The sequence below is a fragment of the Xenopus tropicalis genome, chromosome 8, assembly GCF_000004195.4.
Source record: "Xenopus tropicalis strain Nigerian chromosome 8, UCB_Xtro_10.0, whole genome shotgun sequence".
NCBI lineage: Eukaryota > Metazoa > Chordata > Amphibia > Anura > Pipidae > Xenopus > Xenopus tropicalis.
Genome location: NC_030684.2, coordinates 40,890,207 through 40,912,942, shown reverse-complemented (window position 1 = coordinate 40,912,942; position 22,736 = coordinate 40,890,207). Strand labels below are relative to the sequence as shown.

Below are 22,736 nucleotides of genomic sequence, written 5' to 3'. Positions count from 1 at the left end.
GTTTTGCTGCTCTCCACCTGCAGTTTTTAATCAGGTAGAGAGAAGCTGATCTACTCTAATCAGTATCTCCCAGTACCTGCACCAACAATCACAGATTCTGCCTGTGTGCAGCTAGTGCAGAAGCAGAGATCAGCCCTAAAACACAAAAGCAAGCATTTTTGGGCCAATATGCACTTTTGCTTTGCTCCCTATTGTTCCACAGCTACAGGGAGATGCTGATTAGAGCAGATCTGCCTCTCTCTGTTTGATTTAAAACTGCAAGCGGAGAGCAGCAGAGCAAATGCTCCATGTGACCATGCCCTAAACAAGTGGAATCCTCACATGCTTACCCCAGTGCCATAACTCTTACAAATATGCTTTCCAATATCTTCATCCACATCAACAAGTTTGTCTGTCTCCAGAGCTGTCTCCTGCACTGCCAGCCATTCAGAACATGCAGTAATGTAACTAACCTTGGCTGGGCCCGGGTGCAGGATGTGCAACTCTGCCTCCCATCCCCTCTGCATCCAAATGTTCTTAGCGGTGGTGGGAGCACGTGCAAAGAAAGCTGCTTCATTTTTGCTACTCTGGAGGAGAAATTACACCACTGAGAGCTAAGCTAAGTGACTAATAGTGTAAAAGAGTTTAGCTTGGGGCTCAAAAGCAGCAAGAGATTCAAGGTATGGTCCCCCTTGAGAGGAGAAACTATGCTTAAATACATTAATATGTCTCCATTGAAACACCAATCTAACATTCCTGAATATATAATAAATAGAGGCTGGTCAGTAATTAACATACAGTTATTAATACTAATACTAAAAGTGCAGAATATCTTAATATAGTAAAAGAACAAACAACAGAAAAATTTCCAGGATATTAACCTGATATTAAAAAAACATACAATTACATAAGCGAATGTTTATGTGGCTATCCCTGCTGGAATTAATATGAGGTCCGCTATATGGGTTATGAAAAAAATAAATGGGTCATGTAAAAAATTGCATGTAGAAGCCTGGCCAGCCACTGTTTATATTATATGATTAATATATTTTACAACAAGATTTTGAAAAGTAAAGACTGATTTTTGGTGTTCCTTTGGTACAGCAGCAATAAGTAGCCAGAAACCCACTCCTGGTTAAAGGCTGCACAGCAAGTGTTAAAAACCAAAAGGCATTTGGTGGTTCACTATGCATTCTGGGAGTGTGGGTGTAAGGCAAGAGTAAGTGGAATTAACAGATTAATTTATGTATTCTTCGTTGTGTTTCATGGCTGAAAGGAATATGCTGCCAGTTTTCTGTGTGCTAGAGTTAAACTGGTGAGTGGGATTAATTGAATTAACGGGCAGTGGGCTGCTAGTAATTGCTGGACTACTTGCTGGTTCAGGTTGGGTTTCATTAGCCTGCATTGAGTGCTTGATAAGCCTTCAGGTAAATATATTTTATTTCATTTATCATATCTGAGAGCACTTTGTGAGGGCTCTTAAACAGGGATTAGTATGTGTTTTTAACATGATGATTTGAGAACACTTAAGAACATGAGCACCCACTGGCAGGTACATTAGGGGGTACTGCAAAACATGGGCCTGAGATGAAAAGGTGCGATTCATGGGTCATGAAAGGGGTTGGTTTTTGTGGGCATGGCTTTGGCAGTGTGGCAAGGAAAGATTAAGGCATGGCTATGTATGCAAAGGGCATTTTATTATTGAGGCTCTCCCCACTACTTGGAAGCCAGTCTGGCTTTTCATGTATTTCAGTTAGTCTCTCAATATAATAAAGTGGATGGCTAGCCTTTTCCAAATAACCCACATCGTGAGCTTCATTTTACTTCAAGCTGGCACAGCCATGCAAATGTTTTTTTCTTGTTAAATGTTTTTTACAAAGGTTTATCAGGTTAAAATTTTAAAGAAGAAAATTTGCCCCAGCTATTTTCAAAAGCTTCTTCTGCCAAGGAGAGCTAAGTTTTGTAGTTTAGCTGTAGCCTCTTTTTTTTGAGGCACAATATATTATTTGAGTTTATTTTTAAACATTTTTGAACATTTGGTCTCAAATGTGCATGTAATGTATTGACATTTAATTTGCTTTTGGTGCATTGGGAAGTCACTTTGGAATCAAAGAGACAGAGGGGGAACCAGTAATATATATAATTAATTAGGCAATATTAAGAGACTACTGATATAGCTATGTTTTTAGGAATTGTGATTCCAGGGGGCACCATACCTGCTTTTGAGCCCCATATCCAGATTTGTGGCTTTTTTCTTCTTCTCTGTTATTTTATTGCTCAGTGGGCCCACAGTGATGGCTCTTACAGATGTGCTTTTCTGTCTGCATTCTCCTGTACTGTACTGGACTAGAAAGAAACACAGCCATTTTTTTCCTTTGTGATTGTACTCATTGTGTTGCAGGCAAGCATCAAGTTGACAATGCCACATATTATTGTGTTATGAAAAGTGTATTTGTCCAGTTTGGTGAAAAAGCTTCCATAGTTACAGAGTTATGGAAACTGTGGGCAGCTTGCTGGGTTTTACCAAGAAACACATTTACTACAAATCATCTCCCCAATACGCAAAGGTGTGAATGCTTAAAGATCTTTTTTTTTTTTTTAGTACAAAATCTTCACTTTTTCATTGAGAAAAGTACCTTTTCCCATTTAATTTGCAGCTAAGGGTGCCACCATTTCACGGAAAAAATACTACCTACCTATATGTTTATCATTCTGTCCTATTATTAATGATGACAATAAGCAGCACTTTTATCAGTTTTCATGTAAGACATCACACAAAACCCTATTCCACTGGCAGTGCCATCTTTCTTGCACCCAAACTCTATCCAGCAGTAAATACTGGGCACTTTAGATCAGTGATCCCCAACTAGTGGTGCATGGGCAACATGCTGCTCACCATTCCCTAGGATGTTGCTTCCAAGTCCTCAAAGAAGGGGATCATTTTTAAATACATGCCTTGAGTTCAATGGGGAGTTTTAACTGCTGCCATTCTTATAGTATTAATGGGCTCAAGGGCACTCTGCAGCTCCAACCTGGCCCAAGGAAATTCTCCCATAGGGCTCAAGGGCACTCTGCAGCTCCAACCTGGCCCAAGGAAAGTCTCCCATAGGGCTCAATGGCACTCTGCAGCTCCAACCCGGCCCAAGGAAAGTCTCCCATAGGGCTCAATGGCACTCTGCAGCTCCAACCTGGCCCAAGGAAAGTCTCCCATAGGGCTCAATGGCACTCTGCAGCTCCAACCCGGCCCAAGGAAAGTCTCCCATAGGGCTCAATGGCACTCAACAGCTCCAACCTGGCCCAAGGAAAGTCTCCCATAGGGCTCAATGGCACTCTGCAGCTCCAACCTGGCCCAAGGAAAGTCTCCCATAGGGCTCAATGGCACTCTGCAGCTCCAACCTGGCCCAAGGAAAGTCTCCCATAGGGCTCAATGGCACTCAACAGCTCCAACCTGGCCCAAGGAAAGTCTCCCATAGGGCTCAATGGCACTCTGCAGCTCCAACCCGGCCCAAGGAAAGCCTCCCATAGGGCTCAATGGCACTCTGCAGCTCCAACCCGGCCCAAGGCAAGTCTCCCATAGGGCTTAATGGCACTCTGCAGCTCCAACCTGGCCCAAGGAAAGTCTCCCATAGGACTCAATGGCACTCTGCAGCTCCAACCTGGCCCAAAGAAAGTCTCCCATAGGGCTCAATGGCACTCTGCAGCTCCATCCTGGCCCAAGGAAAGTCTCCCATAGGACTCAATGGCACTCTGCAGCTCCAACCTGGCCCAAAGAAAGTCTCCCATAGGGCTCAATGGCACTCTGCAGCTCCAACCTGGCCCAAGGAAAGTCTCCCATAGGGCTCAATGGCACTCTGCAGCTCCAACCTAGCCAAAAGATAGTCACAATACCAAAGCTTGAATGAATAACTACATTTTCATAGTCGTTGCAAAAAGTACGACTTTTTTGTGGAATAAAGAACGTATCACGAAAAGTCGTACTATTTTAACAATATTATTGTTAACAGTACGAAAAGTTCTAAACTTTAGACAAAATACGATTCGTGGTTATCGTGCTTTAATGAATGGACCCCTCAATGTGTGAAAATGGCAACAGTTATATTTCCCCATTGAAATGAATTAATGAAATTGTCTGATTGGCTGTTTCGGCTCCTCCCTCTTTTTCAATCCTTGATTGAGTAGTCAACCATTGACAAAATGTGCAACATTTGGGAACCCTGGCCTAAATAATGTAAGAATAGCAGCATTTTAAATTTAAAACAATAATAGGTGAAATCCTATTGGCTGTTGGTTGCCCTGCCTACTTCTTCAAACTTAAAACTGCAGCCCCCTAGTGCAACGGTGAAGATTTGGGGACACAGGCATTAATACTATAAGAATGGCAGCAGTTAAAACTCCCCATTGAAATCAATGAAAGAAATATAATTGGCTCCACCCAGTTTTTCTAACCTTGAGTACGTAGTCACCCAGTGACTGTGAAAAGTTTGGGAAGCCTGACATAAATAGTGTGAGAATGGGAGTGTTTTAAATGTAAACCAATAAAATTCAATGGATGAAATCTGATTGGCTGTTGGTGGCTCCATCCACTCTTACTAACTTTGACCTGCAGTCCACCAGTGACCAACCATGAAATGTGGGGATCCTAGCATTAATACTGTAAGGATGGCAGCAAGTTAATTCCCCTATTGAAAGTTAATGGGTGAAATCTGATTGGCTGTTCATAGCTCAATTTTGGGCATCCAACAAATATCATTGACCCCCCCATGACTATGTGATTAAAGTTGGGTGAGTGTAGCCTCAAGGCTTTAAGACTGGCAGCAGTTTACATTTACTCATTGAATTCAAAGGGTGACATTTGATTGGCTGTTGCTGGCTCCTCTGACTTTGCGTCCAACAAATGTCGCTGTTTGATTTGGGCTGGCCCCATAATCATGGGGCCAGCCCAAATGAAACAGCGACATTTGTTGATTATGATTATGTTATTGAAGTTTGGGGGGTGTAGCTTCGAAGCTGAAGAGTGGCAGTAGTTTGAAAATCTTCCCTGTCAAAGTCAATGGGAAAATTGGGGTGTTCGGAGCAGCGCCACAAAAAGATGGGGGGGGGATTGCTTAGAAAAGCACAAGCTACCTGCTCCGCTATCGGGCGAAGTAGTGTGGGGAGTTTGGGTGTTGTACCCCTAAAACTGTAGGAGGAGTAGCGTTTAGAAAATGGGGGGTGCTAAAAAGAAACAGAATAATCAGCTGATAATAATATTTTAGCATGACATAAGACATTGATATTCTGAGACAATATACTTTGTGTTTTTTTGTTTTTTTTTTTAGTTATTTGGCTTTTTTTGCAGCTCTCCGGTTTGTCAGTTCAGCAGCTATCTGGTTGCTAGGGTCTTGTTTACCTTAGCAACCAGGCAGTGGTTTGAATGATAGACTGGAGTATGAATATGAGAGGGACTAAAAAAAAAGATAAGGAATAAAAAGTACCAATATTAATAAAAGTGTAAGCTCACACAGCAAAAGATTTGTGGCTGCCGGGGTGAGTGGCCCGATTTGAAAGCTGAAAAAATGTACCAGAGAAAGGCAAATAATTCAGAGACTATGAAAAATAATTAATGAAGACCAAGTGCAAAGTTGCTAGGAATAGGGCATTCTATAACATGCTAAATTTTAACTTAAAGATGAACCACCCCTTTAAAGAACGACTTGGGGATCATTTATCAACACTGGGCAAATTTGCCCGTGGGCAGTAACCCATAGCAACGAATCAGTGATTGGCTTTTTTTCAGCCAGCTGCAGGTAGAACAATGAGTGTAACAATGTGATTGGTTGCCATGAGTTACTGCCCATGGGCAAATCTGCCCAGTGTTGATACATGATCCACTTAGGATAAAAACAAAATCCTTTCATAAAAGAAACCTGAAACCACAGTGCCCAGTAACCAACTAACCGCTAACCCAGCTAGTAGTAATGACAGCCAAACCCTCCAGAACAATTAGCAGAACCCCCCACAACCCAAACAGAGAACAGCAGCAGTAAAGACGTTATGCAAGGAAATCCAGAAAGTTAGGTCCCAGCTCACTAAACAGAAAGGCAACTAAATCTTCAACTGTTGCCCCCTTCTTGAACTACTTCTTAAACTATTTTTTTTTCCCCCACAGTGCTCTCTGCTGCCACCAAGTGGCTAGCATTTCTCCTATAAATACCTGCTCAGAAGGCCTGCCGGTCCTTTATGCAATGGCTGCTCTAACTCCTACAGGTAAGAACTCACATGGAACTTGAAATTATTACTTGTATCAGTTGCAATTCATGTTTTATTAAAATGCAGATGTGTTTGTTCAGTTATCCTGAAAAAGCACACAGCTTATCTATATACAGGGGTCTCTGATGCAATTAATGAACATGTACATACAAGTGGGACACAGGCTTCAAGCAGTGAGTAGGCCTCAGTTTGTATTATTTACCCACAGCAAGCAACTTCATTTAACCTTACACTAAACACACACATTAGAGATATAAACACTAATTGTTTTAATCAGGTTTCTTCCTTTTGAACTTGGATAACCTTACATTTGTACAGGAATCCTACACACAGCTCTTATGTATATAGGGGACTCTGTGATTAATGCACATGTACATACAAGTGGGACACAGGCTTCCAGCAGTGAGTAGGCCTCAGTTTGTGTTATTTACCCTCAGCAAGCAAGTTCATTTAACCTTACACTAAACACACACATTACAGATATACACACTAATTGTTTATTTTAATCAGGTTTCTTCCTTGTGAACTTGGATAACCTTACATTTGTACAGGAATCCTACACACCGCTTGTATGTATATAGGGGACTCTGTAATTAATGCACATGTACAAACATTTGGGGCACTGGCCTCAAGCAGTGAGTAGGCCTCAGTTTGTTATTTACCCACAGTAATCAGCTTCATTTAACCTTACACTAAACACACACATTAGAGATATAAACACTAATTGTTTTAATCAGGTTTCTTCCTTTTGAACTTGGATAACCTTACATTTGTACAGGAATCCTACACACAGCAATTAATGCACATATACATACAAGTGGGACACCGGCTTCAAGCAATGAGTAGGCCTCAGTTTGTATTATTTACCCTCAGCAAGCAACTTCATTTAACCTTACACTAAACACACACGTTAGAGATCTAAACACTAATAGTTTGTTTTAATCAAGTTTCTTCCTTGTGAACTTGGATAACCTTACATTTGTACAGGAATCCTACACACCTCTTGTATGTATATAGGGGACTCTGTAATTAATGCAAATGTACAAACATTTGGGGCACTGGCCTTGGTTTGGATTAATATTATAATATTATAATAATTGTTTATAATCAGGTTTCTGCCTAGTGGACTTATTACAGTGGGCTATGTGTATATTGTTTTTCCTGAAGGTTTCTTTTTGGCAAGAACCCACAAAAAACAGATATAAATATAGAAAGCTGAACAAATTCTGAGTAAAACATCTGAGATTGGCTCTGTTCACTGAAACAACTCCAGATGGAATACCTACGCTGGTTTGCTTTATGCCTGGCTAAAGCATATTCCTGTGCCTTCTTCAAATGGAATATACTGGTCATTTGCCCTCTTTAATGCTGTCCCAATAAAGCAATACTTCATGCCCTTTAATGTATATTCCTGTCCCTCCTTCAAATGAAATATGCGCATCATATGCCCTGTTTTATGCTCTCCCATTAATGCAATCCTTAATGCCCAGCAAAAACATAACCATGCCCTTCCTTCAAGGAGAATATGTGTATAGTGTGGCCCCTCTACTGCCACTTGCTTTTATGCTGGTGCAGCCTGGGAGCTAGAGCTCCTAGGTTGGTCACTACTTAGTAAGGGAATCCATGTTGCAAGCAGCCTGTTTGCTGGCCGCAGATCATTTCCCAGTGGAGTTACAGTTCTAACTTTGATGATGTTAGCTGTACTAATTCCAGTGAAGGTACCCCTCTGGATTTTCAAATGCATATTCCTGCCCCTCTTTCAAATGAAATGTGCGCCATGTGCCCTCTTTTATGCTGCCCCTTTAAAGGATAGGGAAAAGTTAATATAAATTAAAAGTAAGTCTAAAGGCATTCTTTTTAAGTACTTACTGCATATCTAAATTCCCAGATCCCTGCTTGCTTCTCTGAGATATGGTGCTGGCAGCCTACAGCAGTGTGAAGCCTACAGTGACATCACTGAAATCTCTCTCCCCTTCCTGTAGGTGCCAGCGGCAGCCTTCCTATTCTCTGAGCATGTGTGTAACTTGATCCTGTCTCCTGTTCTGAGCTACACATGCCCACCAGCCAATCAGAAGCGGATCTGCCAGAGGGGAGGGGGGGAGGGAAGAAAACACATGTGCAGTATGAAGCAAGGAGGGAAGGGAAGGGAGAATACCTTTTTAGAGATGGCTGCCTGTTCTAGAAAATGTGAAGTTAGTGTGACACTAACTTGATTAGATGAGCCAAAAGTGTGGTGTTTTTACTAAGCAATAGGAGGACTATTGGGCAGTATGCTTTTTAAATTTTGACTTGCATTCTCCTTTAATGCAATCCTACACGCATCTTTGTGCCCTTCTTTCAAAGAGGATTTGTGTGTCATATGCCCCTTTAATGCACCTCCCTTTATACTATTGAGTAACTTTTATAGTAATTAAAATAGAAAAATCGATTATACTGGACTCTGCGTATAACTTTGATTTTTTTTTTTTTCCCTGAAGGTTTATTTTCGGCAAAAGCCCAGAAATAAATGGATAAATAGATAGAAGATCGAACAACTGATGAGTAAAAGATCCGAGACTGGCTCTATTCACTGACACAGGTGAGGTTTTTTATTAACTTGCACCTTACTTAAAATGCATTAACAACCTCAGACTGAATAATTATGCTGGTTTGCTTTATGCGCAGCTAAAGCATTTTCATGCTCTTCTTTCACTACGGTGCATCCTGGGAGCTAGAGCTCCTGGGTTGGTCACTACTCAGTAAGGGAATCCATGTTGCGAGCAGTACACATGCTAGAGGTTTGGCCTGCTTCATCTGTAGTTGTTTGGTTTGTGTGCCAGCCGCAGATCATCTCTCAGGGAAGATGTGGCTCTAACCTTGATGATGTTAGCTGTACTGCTTCCAGTGAAGGTACCCTCTGTGGATTTTCTGAAAAGTTGTGTCCATTTGTAATCTGCCCCTGAAATACTTCATGCCCAGCAACTGCATATTCCTGCCCTTCTGTCAAAAGGAATATGTGGGCCATATGCCCTCTTTTATGCTTGCACAAAAAATGCAATACTATATGTGCATCAAATGTATATTCCTGACCCTCTGTCAAAAGGAATATGCGGGCCATATGCCCTCTTTTATGCTTTCACAAAAAAAAATGCAATACTATATGCGCATCAAATGCATATTCCTGACCCTCTGTCAAAAGGAAAATGTGGGCCATATGCCCTCTTTTTTTACTTTCACAAATACTGCAATACTTCATGCGCATAAAATACATATTCCTGACCCTCTGTCAAAAGGAATATGCGGGCCATATGCCCTCTTTTATGCTTTCACAAATAATGCAATACTTCATGCGCATCAAATGCATATTCCTAACCCTCTGTCAAAAGGAATATGCGGGCCATATGCCCTCTTTTATACTTTCACAAATAATGCAATATTTCATGCGCATCAAATGCATATTCCCGCCTCTCTGTCAAAAGGAATATGCGGGCCATATGCCCTATTTTATGATCTCACATTAATGACCATCAGGAACATATTCATGCCCTTCCTTCAAAGTGCATGTCTGCAGTGTGGCCCCTCTATTGCCACTTGATTTTATGCTGGTGCATCCTGGGAGCCATAAAAGGAATATGCGGGAATTAAGCTCTTTTATGCTGTGATAAATAATGCAATACTTCATGTGCGTCAAATGCATTTTCCTGACCCTCTGTCAAAGGAATATGCGGGCCATATGCCCTCTTTTATACTTTCACAAATACTGCAATACTACATGCGCAACAAATACATATTCCTGCTCTTTCTTCAAAGAGAATGTGTGCAGTGTGGCCCCTCTATTGCCACTTGATTTTATGCTGGTGCATCCTGGGAGCTAGAGCTCCTGAGTTGGTCACTACTCAGTAAGGGAATCCATGTTGCGAGCAGTACACATGCTAGAGGTTTGGCCTGCTTCATCTGTAGTTATTTGGTCTGTGTGCCAGCCGCAGATCATCTCTCAGGGAAGATGTGGCTCTAACTTTGATGATGTTAGCTGTACTGCTTCCAGTGAAGGTACCCTCTGTGGATTTCCATAAAGGTTGTGTCCATTTGCAATCTGCCCCCTTAAATACTTCATGCCCAGCAAATACATATTCCTACCTCTCCGTCAAAAGGAATATGTGGGCCATATGCCCTCTTTTATACTTTCACAAATACTGCAATACTACATGCACATCTGTTAAAAGAAATATGCAGGCATTAAGCCCTCCATTACGCTGTGATAAATAATGCAATAATTCATGTGCATCAATTGCATATTCCTGACCCTCCGTCAAAAGGAATATGTGGGCCCTATGCCCTCTTTTATGCTATCGTAAGTAATGGGACATGAATAGAATATGTGCTCTTTATGCCCTCTTTTAGGCTGCCTACTTTAATGCTGCGTACTTTTTACACTCTGCAAATGCATCTTCGTGCCCATCTTTTAAAGAGAACATGTGTGTCATATGCCCCCTTTAATGCACTCCCCATCATTATATTTAATAACATTTATAGTAATAAAAATAAAAAAATCATTATACTGGTCTCCTCTTAAAACTGATTTTTTTTTCCCCTGAAGGTTTATTTTCGGAAAAAGCCCAGAATTATATGGATATAAAAGTAGAAGATTGAACAAATGAAGGGTAAAAGATCTGGCATTGGCTCTATTCACTGACACAGGTGAGATTTTCTATTACCTGTTGCTTCATTTAAAATGCATAAACAACCTTAGACTGAATAATAATGCTGGTTTGCTTTTTGCTCAGCTAAAGAACATTCATGCCCTTCAAAGTGAATATGATAAGGGCCCTTTACTGCGGCTCGCTTTTATGCTGGTGCATCCTGGGAGCTAGAGCTCCTGGGTTGGTCACTACTCAGTAAGGGAATCCATGTTGCGAGCAGTACACATGCTAGAGGTTTGGCCTGCTTCATCTGTAGTTGTTTGGTCTGTGTGCTGGCCGCAGATCATCTCTCAGTGAAGATGTGGCTCTTGATGATGTTAGCTGTACTGCTTCCAGTGAAGGTACCCTCTGTGGATTTTCTGAAAAGTTGTGTCCATTTGTAATCTGCCCCTGAAATACTTTTTGCCCAGGAAATGCATATTCCTGCCCCTCTGTCAAAAGGAATATGTGGGCCATATGCCCTCTTTTATGCTTGCACAAAAAAATGCAATACTATATGCGCATCAAATGCATATTCCTGACCCTCTGTCAAAAGGAATATGCGGCCATATGCCCTCTTTTATGCTTGCACAAAAAAATGCAATACTATATGCGCATCAAATGCATATTCCTGACCCTCTGTCAAAAGGAATATGCGGGCCATATGCCCTCTTTTATGCTTTAACAAATAATGCAATACTTCACGCGCTTCAAATGCATATTCCTGACCCTCTGTCAAATGGAATATGCAGGCCATAAGCCTTCTTCATCTATGCTTTTAGAAAAAATGCAATACTGCATGTGCATCAGTCAAAAGGAATATGTGGGCATGAAGCCCTCTTTTATGCTGTGATAAATAATGCAATACTTCATTCGCATCAAATATATATTCCTGACCCTCCGTCAAAAGGAATATATGGGCCATATGCCCTCTTTTATTCTTTCACAAATAATGCAGTACTTTATGCGCATCAAATGCATATTCCTGACCCTCTGTCAAAAGGAATATGTGGGCCATATGCCCTCTTTTATGCTTTCACAAATAATGCAGTATTTTATGCGCATCAAATGCATATTCCTGCCCTTTCTTTAAAGAGAATGTGTGCAGTGTGGCCCCTCTATTGCCACTTGATTTTATGCTGGTGCATCCTGGGAGCTAGAGCTCCTGGGTTGGTCACTACTCAGTAAGGGAATCCATGTTGCGAGCAGTACACATGCTAGAGGTTTGGCCTGCTTCATCTGTAGTTGTTTGGTCTGTGTGCCAGCCGCAGATCATCTCTCAGGGAAGATGTGGCTCTAACCTTGATGTTAGCTGTACTGCTTCCAGTGAAGGTACCCTCTGTGGATTTTCTGAAAAGTTGTGTCCATTTGTAATCTGCCCCTAAAATACTTCTTGCCCAGCAAATGCATATTCCTGCCCCTCTGTCAAAAGGAATATGTGGGCCATATGCCCTCTTTTATGCTTTCACAAAAAATGCAATACTATATGCGCATCAAATGCATATTCCTGGCCCTCTGTCAAAAGGAATATGTGGGCCATATGCCCTCTTTTATGCTTGCACAAATAATGCAATATTTCATGTGCATCAGTCAAAAGGAATATGTGGGCAATATGCCCTCTTTTATGCTTTCACAAATGATGCAATATTTCATGCGCATCTAATGCATATTCCTGACCCTCTGTCAAAAGGAATATGCGGCCATATGCCCTCTTTTATGCTTTCACAAATAATGCAATATTTTATGCGCATCAAATGCATATTCCTGACCCTCTGTCAAAAGGAATATGCGGGCCATATGCCCTATTTTATGATCTCACATTAATGACCATCAGGAACATATTCATGCCCTTCCTTCAAAGAGCATGTCTGCAGTGTGGCCCCTCTATTGCCACTTGATTTTATGCTGGTGCATCCTGGGAGCCATAAAAGGAATTTGTGGGAATTAAGCTCTTTTATGCTGTGATAAATAATGCAATACTTCATGTGCGTCAAATGCATTTTCCTGACCCTCTGTCAAAGGAATATGCGGGCCATATGCCCTCTTTTATACTTTCACAAATACTGTAATACTACATGCGCAACAAATACATATTCCTGCCCTTTCTTCAAAGAGAATGTGTGCAGTGTGGCCCCTCTATTGCCACTTGATTTTATGCTGGTGCATCCTGGGAGCTAGAGCTCCTGGGTTGGTCACTACTCAGTAAGGGAATCCATGTTGCGAGCAGAACACATGCTAGAGGTTTGGCCTGCTTCATCTGTAGTTGTTTGGTCTGTGTGCTGGAAGCAGATCATCTCTCAGTGAAGATGTGGCTCCAACTTTGATGATGTTAGCTGTACTGCTTCCAGTGAAGGTACCCCTCTGTGGATTTTCTGAAAAGTTGTGTCCATTTGTAATCTGCCCCTGAAATACTTCTTGCCCAGCAAATGCGTATTCCTGCCCCTCTGTCAAAAGAAATATGTGGGCCATATGCCCTCTTTTATGCTTTCACAAATAATGCAGTATTTCATGCGCATCAAATGCATATTCCTGACCCTCTGTCAAAAGGAATATGCGGGCCATATGCCTTCTTTTATGCTTTAACAAATAATGCAGTATTTTATGCGCATCAAATGCATATTCCTGACCCTCTGTCAAAAGGAATATGCGGGCCATATGCCCTCTTTTATGCTTTCACAAATAATGCAGTATTTAATGCGCATCAAATGCATATTCCTGCCCCTCTGTCAAAAGGAATATGCGGGCCATATGCCCTCTTTTATGCTTTCACAAAAAAATGCAATACTATATGCGCATCAAAAGCATATTCCTGGCCCTCTGTCAAAAGGAATATGCGGCCATATGCCCTCTTTTATGCTTTCACAAAAAAATGCAATACTATATGCGCATCAAATGCATATTCCTGACCCTCTGTCAAAAGGAATATATGGGCCATATGCCCTCTTTTATGCTTTCACAAATAATGCAGTATTTCATGTGCATCAAATGCATATTCCTGACCCTCTGTCAAAAGGAATATGCGGCCATATGCCCTCTTTTATTCTTTCACAAATAATGCAGTATTTCATGTGCATCAAATGCATATTCCTGACCCTCTGTCAAAAGGAATATATGGGCAATATGCCCTCTTTTATACTTTCACAAATAATGCAATATTTCATGTGCAACAAATACATATTCCTGCCCTTTCTTTAAAGAGAATGTGTGCAGTGTGGCCCCTCTATTGCCACTTGATTTTACGCTGGTGCATCCTGGGAGCTAGAGCTCCTGGGTTGGTCACTACTCAGTAAGGGAATCCATGTTGCGAGCAGTACACATGCTAGAGGTTTGGCCTGCTTCATCTGTAGTTGTTTGGTCTGTGTGCCAGCCGCAGATCATCTCTCAGTGAAGATGTGGCTCTAACCTTGATGATGTTAGCAGTACTGCTTCCAGTGAAGGTACCCCTCTGTGGATTTTCTGAAAAGTTGTGTCCATTTGTAATCTGCCCCTAAAATACTTCTTGCCCAGCAAATGCATATTCCTGCCCCTCTGTCAAAAGGAATATGTGGGCCATATGCCCTCTTTTATGCTTGCACAAAAAAATGCAATACTATATGCGCATCAAATGCACATTCCTGACCCTCTGTCAAAAGGAATATGCGGCCATATGCCCTCTTTTATTCTTTCACAAATAATGCAGTATTTCATGTGCATCAAATGCATATTCCTGACCCTCTGTCAAAAGGAATATATGGGCAATATGCCCTCTTTTATGCTTTCACAAATAATGCAATATTTCATGCGCATCAAATGCATATTCCCGCCTCTCTGTCAAAAGGAATATGTGGGCCATATGCCCTATTTTATGATCTCACATTAATGACCATCAGGAACATATTCATGCTCTTCCTTCAAAGAGCATGTCTGCAGTGTGGCCCCTCTATTGCCACTTGATTTTATGCTGGTGCATCCTGGGAGCCATAAAAGGAATATGCGGGAATTAAGCTCTTTTATGCTGTGATAAATAATGCAATACTTCATGTGCGTCATGCATTTTCCTGACCCTGTGTCAAAGGAATATGCGGGCCATATGCCCTCTTTTATACTTTCACAAATACTGCAATACTACATGCGCAACAAATACATATTCCTGCCCTTTCTTCAAAGAGAATGTGTGCAGTGTGGCCCCTCTATTGCCACTTGATTTTATGCTGGTGCATCCTGGGAGCTAGAGCTCCTGGGTTGGTCACTACTCAGTAAGGGAATCCATGTTGCGAGCAGTACACATTCTAGAGGTTTGGCCTGCTTCATCTGTAGTTGTTTGGTCTGTGTGCCAGCCGCAGATCATCTCTCAGTGAAGATGTGGCTCCAACCTTGATGATGTTAGCTGTACTGCTTCCAGTGAAGGTACCCTCTGTGGATTTTCTGAAAAGTTGTGTCCATTTGTAATCTGCCCCTGAAATACTTCTTGCCCAGCAAATGCATATTCCTAGCCCTCTGTCAAAAGAAATATGTAGGCCATATGCCCTCTTTTATGCTTGCACAAAAAAATGCAATACTATATGCGCATCAAATGCATATTCCTAGCCCTCTGTCAAAAGGAATATGTGGGCCATATGCCCTCTTTTATGTTGCCTACTTTAATGCAATCCTTTACACTCTGAAAATGCATCTTCGTACCCATCTTTTTAAGAGATATTGTGTGTCATATGTCCCCTTTAATGCACTCCCCATCATTATATTTAATAACATTAATAGTAATTAAAATGAAAAAAAAATCATTATACTGGTCTCCTCTTATAACTGATTTTTTTTTCCCCTGAAGGTTTATTTTCGGAAAAAGCCCAGAATTATATGGATATAAAAGTAGAAGATTGAACAAATGAAGAGTAAAAGATCTGGCATTGGCTCTATTCACTGACACAGGTGAGGTTCTCTATTACCTGTTGCTTCATTTAAAATGCATAAACAACCTTAGACTGAATAATAATGCTGGTTTGCTTTTTGCTCAGCTAAACAACATTCATGCCCTTCAAAGTGAATATGATAAGGGCCCTTTACTGTGGCTCGCTTTTATGCTGGTGCAGCCTGGGAGCTAGAGCTCCTGGGTTGGTCACTACTCAGTAAGGGAATCCATGTTGCGAGCAGTACACATGCTAGAGGTTTGGCCTGCTTCTGTGGCGTATGGTCTGTGTGCTGGCCACAGGTCATTTCAGGGAAGATGTGGCTCTAACTTTGATGATGTTAGCTGTACTGCTTCCAGTGAAGGTACCCTCTATGAATTCTCTGAAAGGTTGTGTCCATTTGTAATCTACCCCCTTAAATACTTCATGGCCAGCAAATGCATATTCCTGCCTCTCCGTCAAAAGGAATGTGGGGGCCATATGCCCTCTTTTATACTTTCACAAATAATGCAATACTTCATGTGCATGAAATGCATATTCTTGACCCTCTCTCAAAAGGAATATGCGGTCAGTATGCCCTCTTTTACGTTGTGATAAATAATGCAATACTTCATACACATCTAATGCATATTTTTTACCCTCTGTGAAAAGGAATATGTGGGCCGTATGCCCTCTTTTATGCTTTCACAAAAAATGCAATATTTCATGCACATTAAATGCGTATTCCTGACCCTTTGTCAAAAGGAAAATGTGGGCCATATGCCCTTTTTTATGTTCTCACATTAATGACCATCAGAAACATATTTATGGCCTTCCTTCAAAGAGAATGTGTGCAGTGTGGCCCCTCTATTGCCACTTGATTTTATGCTGGTGCATCCTGGGAGCTAAAGTGCCTGGGTTGGTCACTACTCAGTAAGGGAATCCATGTTGCGAGCAGTACACATGCTAGAGGTTTGGCCTGCTTCTGTGGTGTTTGGTCTGTGTGCTGGCCACAGGTCATCTCAGGGAAGATGTGGCTCTAACTTTGATGATGTTAGCTGTACTGCTTCCAGTGAATGTACCCTCTGTGGATTCTCTGAAAGGTTGTGTCCATTTGTAATCTGCCCCTGAAATACTTCATGCCCAGCAAATACATATTCCTGCCCCTCTGTCAAAAGGAATATGTGGGCCATATGCCCGCTTTTATACTTTCACAAATACTGCAGTACTTCATGCACATAAAATTCATATTCCTGACCCTCCGTCAAAAGGAATATGCAGATAATATGCCCTCTTTTATGCTGTGACAAATAATGCAATACTTTTGCGCATCAAATGCATATTCCTGCCCCTCCTTCAAATGGAATATGTGGGTCATCTGCTCTCTTTTATGCTGCCCCACTTAAAAGCAACCTTTCTTGCCCATCAAATACATATTCCTGCCCCTCTGTCAAAAGGAATATGTGGGCCATATGCACTCTTTTATGCTGTCACAAATAATTCAATACTTCATGTGCATCAAATGCATATTCCTGCTCCTCTGTTGGAATATACATGCCATAGGCACCATTTTATGCTGCTACAAATAATACAATATGTCATGCGCATCAAATGCATATTTCTGCCCCTTCAAACAAAATAGGCAAACCACATGCCCTCTTTTCTGTTCTCCCATTAACATAATCCTTAATGTCCATCTAAAACATATTTATGCTCTTCCGTCAAAGAGAATACTTGTACACTATGGGCTCTTTACTGCCACTTGCTTTTATGCTGGTGCAGCCTGGGAGCTAGAGCTCCTGGGTTGGTCACTACTCAGTAAGGGAATCCATGTTGCGAGCAGTACACATGCTAGAGGTTTGGCCTGCTTCTGTGGCGTATGGTCTGTGTGCTGGCCACAGGTCATCTCAGGGAAGATGTGGCTCTAACTTTGATGATGTTAGCTGTACTGCTTCCAGTGAATGTACCCCTCTGTGGATTCTCTGAAAGGTTGTGTCCATTTGTAATATGCCCCCTTTAAATACTTCATGCCCAGCAAATGCATATCCTGCCCTCTGTCAAAAGGAATATGTGGGCCATATGCACTCTTTTATGCTGCCTGCTTAAGTGCAATCTCTCTTGCCCATCAAATACATATTTCTGCTCCTCCATCAAACAAAATATGTGAGCCACATGCCCTCTCATATTCTCCCATGAACACAATCCTTAACAATTATACTGGGCTCTGTGTATAACTTTGATTTTTATCCCTGAAGGTTTGTTTTCAGTAAAAGCCCAGAAATAAATGGATAAAAAGAGAGAGAAGATCGAAGAAATGATGAGTAAAAGATCTGAGATTCACTGACACAGGTGAGGTTTTCTATTACCGTATATACTCGAGTATAAGCAGAGTTTTTTAGCACTAAAAATGTGCTTAAAAAGTGAACCTCGGCTTATACTCGCGCTTATACTCTCATATATACTGTATCAGGATTCAATGCATAGCTGCGCGCGCCCTAACGTGCGTGCTGACGCGCGGCATCGTTGCCGAGCGGGGGCTTCTCCTTACAGGTATGAGCATCAGGGCACCGATCTGTAGCGCCGCTTTGTTGCCATTTCATTATTATATTGGGGTATTCGCTGAGCTCTCAGGGCACCGATCTGTAGCGCCGCTTTGTTGCCATTTCATTATTATATTGGGGTATTCGCTGAGCTCTCAGGGCACCGATCTGTAGCGCCGCTTTGTGCAAGTTGAAGCTGCTCCAAACTAATGGCGCCTCCGGCCCAACAGCGCAGAGCAAGGGAACGGTGTGCGGGCTGAATGCACAATTACAGTTTACATTCTTTTCTGCAGGTAATTCTATCCTTTGCTACAAGGCTCTGCTTATATTGCTTCCAATGAATTATTTTGACATTGGGAATGTCACATCCCTCAGACATAAGGCAGATATTATAGGAGGGGTGCAGGCACTTTCACATAAGGATTTCCTTGTATGTCCCCCCATATTGCCAACAAAGGGGCCATAAAGTGGGGTGCAATCCAATGCAAACACCATGGTTCCCACTTTCAATGGAGCCCCACAGAACAGTAGCTGCACACAGAGGCAGTTGTGCCCTACATACCCATCCATAGGCGAAATGGAACAATATATATAATTGCCCCTTATTGGGGGCAGAACAATCCTATTGGGTTTATTTCATGGTTAAATGATTCCCTATCTTGCTCCCTTCCCATTGTTCTGCTGATTGGCTGCTGGGGGTGAGGGGGGGATATCACTCCAACTTGCAGCGCAGCAGTAAAGTGTGCCTGAGTCTGAGCTTTCAGAAGGAGCCAGCGCTACACATTAGAACTGCTTTCAGGTAACCTATTGTTTCTCCTACTCCCATGTAACTGGGGGAGTCCCAAGCCGCACTTGGATTTCTTACTATTGCGTGCTATTCTGATATATACTGGGAGCTGCTATCTTGATGCTTTCACATTGTTCTGCTAATTGGCTGCTGGGAGGGGGGTGATATCACTTCAACTTGCAGTAGCGGCTGCATTTCCCACCCTAGGCTTATACTCGAGTCAATACGTTTTTCCAGTTTTCTTAGGTAAAATTAGGTACCTCGGCTTATATTCGGATCGGCTTATACTCAAGTATATACGGTAACTGTCGCCTCACTTAAAATGCACAAACAACTCCAACTGAATAATCACTCTGGTTTGCTTTATGCCCAGCTGAAACATATTCGTGCCCTTCCTTCATATGAAATGTGTGGGCAATATGCTCCCATTTCTCACTGTTCCTTTAAATGCGTGGGTTTGTGCTTTGCTTATCTTCATGTTTAGAAAATACATATCTTTCCCTTTATATTGCCCATAAAGGAGAAGGAAAGTCATTTGGGCATGTTACTGCCAATACATTTGCCACATTAGTGCCACCTAGAACAATATATTTATTCTGCAGAAACCATTACCATACCTGAGTAAACTGCTCTAGAAGCTTTCTCCATTTGCTTAAGACAGCAGCTGCCATATTAAATAGCTTCCTACTGCAGCTCTAGCCTTTATAGCTCAGATCACACATTCCTAAGGGAAGGGGGGTGGGAGTTCTTTGCATTCTTGAGGGAGAGGGGAGAGAACTGCGCATACTCTGGCCCCAGGAATGAAGGATTTTTCTGAGAGTAAGTCGGACACCAGAACAACATACTTACAAAAAAGGAGAAAAAAAATCTTGTTTCTTTTGATAGAGGACTGCAGCGTTTCTGTGAGTGCGTATTTACATAGACCTGTCTGATAAAGCTTACTTAGTTTTTACCTTTCATTCTCCTTTAATAGCCCTATTCACAATTACATAAATGTATACATAAATTAATGTTTTTTACAGTTCTCTAAACAATATTTATCTTTAGCTTTTGATAGAAAATCTGTATTTCATTACACTGTGGCACATAGTGGAGGAGGTAATTATTGCCTCTTGCCTACCTCAATTTCTATTCATGCCTCATTTCTATTTTTTTTTTGTTTCAGATACATAACACAGTGACGCCTAAAATGAACAAGAGAAAATGGATAATAAGATGACTTGCTGGATCAGGTTGGTCTCTATACAAACTTTCATCCAAATGTAACATTTTCTTTCCTTAAAGTTATCTTGGCTAAATGCCTGACGAAGGGGCGTGTACCCTCTTTTGTGCTATTTGGAACGTGGTGGAGAGTGCTGAAGTCTCTCCAAATACTGTGTACCATGCGGAACAGAGTGGAAAGGCCCGGGTGTGCTGGGGAGTGTGGATTGCCATACAACTTCCTAGCCACTCCTTTTTTCCTTTATCACATTCTTTTAATGTTAAAACTCAACCAAAATCCTTTTGTGAAGTTTATGGGTGGTTACATTGTGGCATGTAAGTGTTATTTATTCCATCGATCTGCAATATGTTTTTACTAACTTACTAATGTTTCCATTTGTTTCCTTGCAGATTCTACAAAGCTGCCTTCCTATCACAATAAAGGGTTTTCTGTCAATTGTTTGTGTTTTTGAAAATGTTATGTATGTTATGTTATGTATTAAACTTTATCTTTACATAATTTGTTTGGTTTGTTTCTAAAGGTTCATACCACCATTCCAGAAATTGGCTTTCTAGATTTAAAAAAAATAAATAAAAATAATTTACCCCCAGGAAACCAAACATTTTAGAAAGAATGTATTATGATGAATCCAAAGTAGTAGGTTTTATTAAATTCTCCAAACCTCCAAAAAGTAAGTTTGCCCCTCAAAGCCATATGTTTTTGGAAAGTAAACATTTTCCCGAATCCAAAATGGGTATATGGGTAAATGTCTTTCTACTCCAAACTACATTTATCACTTAGTTTCTTACATACAGAGATTACACACCCTAAACATGCAAAAGGTTTGAATTGTCAATGGTAAAGATTAAAGAACATCTGAAAATGAGTCTCAGCAAGTAGTGTGCAGGTACCCAAAGCTGAGAGGGTTGATGTTAGGGAATCAAATAAATGATGTTATAGAGCCCAGTGACTGCAGGGTGCTTACACTGAATACACTCCTGTCAGGAAACCAGCCAAAATCATACACAGGAATTTACAACTAAACTCTAATAACAGAACCTATTCTCTCAGACAAGGAGCAAAGCAAGGCAGGGTCTATGAAAGCTGTTGCTGATTTGGGGAGAGGTGCAGGAAAGATTAACTACCATTGTTAGAACTGGACCCAACAGTTGATTGTACAAAGCAGTATGTACCCATTGGTACCTGAACAACCTATTGCCTGTCAAGCACACATATCTTAAGGTGGCCATACACGCACCGATATTATCGTACGAAACCTCGTTTCGTACGATAATCGGTGCGTGTATGGCATGTCAGCGAGCCGACCGATATCGCAGGAAGCTGCTGAAATCGGTCGGCTCGCCGATCGGCCAAGTTAGAAAATTTTGATCGGGCGCCATAGAAGGCGCCTGACCAAAATTCTCCCTTCAGAGCTGAATCGGCAGAAGGAGGTAGAAATCCTATTGTTTCTACCTCCTTACCTGCCGATTCAGCCCTGAATGGTGTGTGGCGGATCTGACGATGTTTCGTGCGACCGACGGTCGTACGAAACATCGTGAGATCGCCACGTGTATGGCCAGCTTTACATGGGAAAAGTAAACGGAAACAAGGTACTGGGAATACTGTTAATACTGTAGTATTACTTCTGGAGATCTAAATGTAATATTTACCAGTCAGAAAGTAGATATAGTTAGAATATCCTACTTCTTGTACAATATCCAAGACTTGTAAGTGGGCATTGGGGGGTGGCATGGCTGTTGAGTGCACCATACTGTGATTAAAGAAGAAGGAAAGGCAAAGTCACTTGGGGGTGCCAAAATGTTAGGCACCCCCAAGTGGCTTTAATCGTTTACCTTGTACCCCGGGCTGGTGCCCCTGTTTTGAGAGAACAGCACCAGCCCGGGGTACCTGCAGTGCTTCCTGGTTCAGTGCACACGCATGCGCAGTAGAGTGAAAAGCCGAACTTTAACAGAGAAGTCTTTAGTCGTTCTAAAATGCAGGAGGAAGCACTACGCTCCAGGTACCCCGGGCTGGTGCTGTTTTCTCCTAACAGGGGCACCAGCTCGGGGTACAAGGTAAGCGATTAAAGTCGCTTGGGGGTGCCTAACATTTTGGTACCCCCAAGTGAATTTGCCTTTCCTTCTCCTTTTGAGTAGAATCCCAGTTGGTTGCATTTTATGACCCCCATTTCTTTTATTCGCATCCATATCTTGAGCTTTGAATGGTCATATTAAGTATTAATAAAGTGAGGCTAAGCTTGTAAAGGGTATGGAAATTCTCAATTATGAAGAAAAACTGGCTAAGTTGGGGTTGCTTATGCTGGAGGAGAGGAGCTTAAGGTGAAATATTATAAATGTATGTATAAGTGGAGCATATAAATTAACTCTCATTATCAGTAGGTCCTTCTAACAGACACAAGGCCAGAGATTCCAATTAGAAGAAAGCAGGTTGTGTCTCAAT

The 22,736-nt window shown here is 41.6% G+C and overlaps 1 long non-coding RNA gene across 2 annotated transcripts; it reads left to right on the top strand.

The window, feature by feature from the left end:
• The first annotated feature begins 644 nt into the window (after nt 1-644).
• On the top strand, nt 645-20,795 carry LOC100485174. Of its 2 annotated transcripts, none has more exons than XR_004219778.1 (8): nt 645-659; nt 6,128-6,225; nt 8,706-8,806; nt 10,805-10,905; nt 15,691-15,791; nt 18,004-18,097; nt 20,241-20,307; nt 20,687-20,795. It is a non-coding gene; the product is annotated as an uncharacterized LOC100485174 (long non-coding RNA). The 2 variants fall into 2 exon arrangements; XR_004219779.1 differs by lacking the exon at nt 645-659 and adding an exon at nt 1,392-1,406.
• Nucleotides 20,796-22,736: the final 1,941 nt, after the last annotated feature.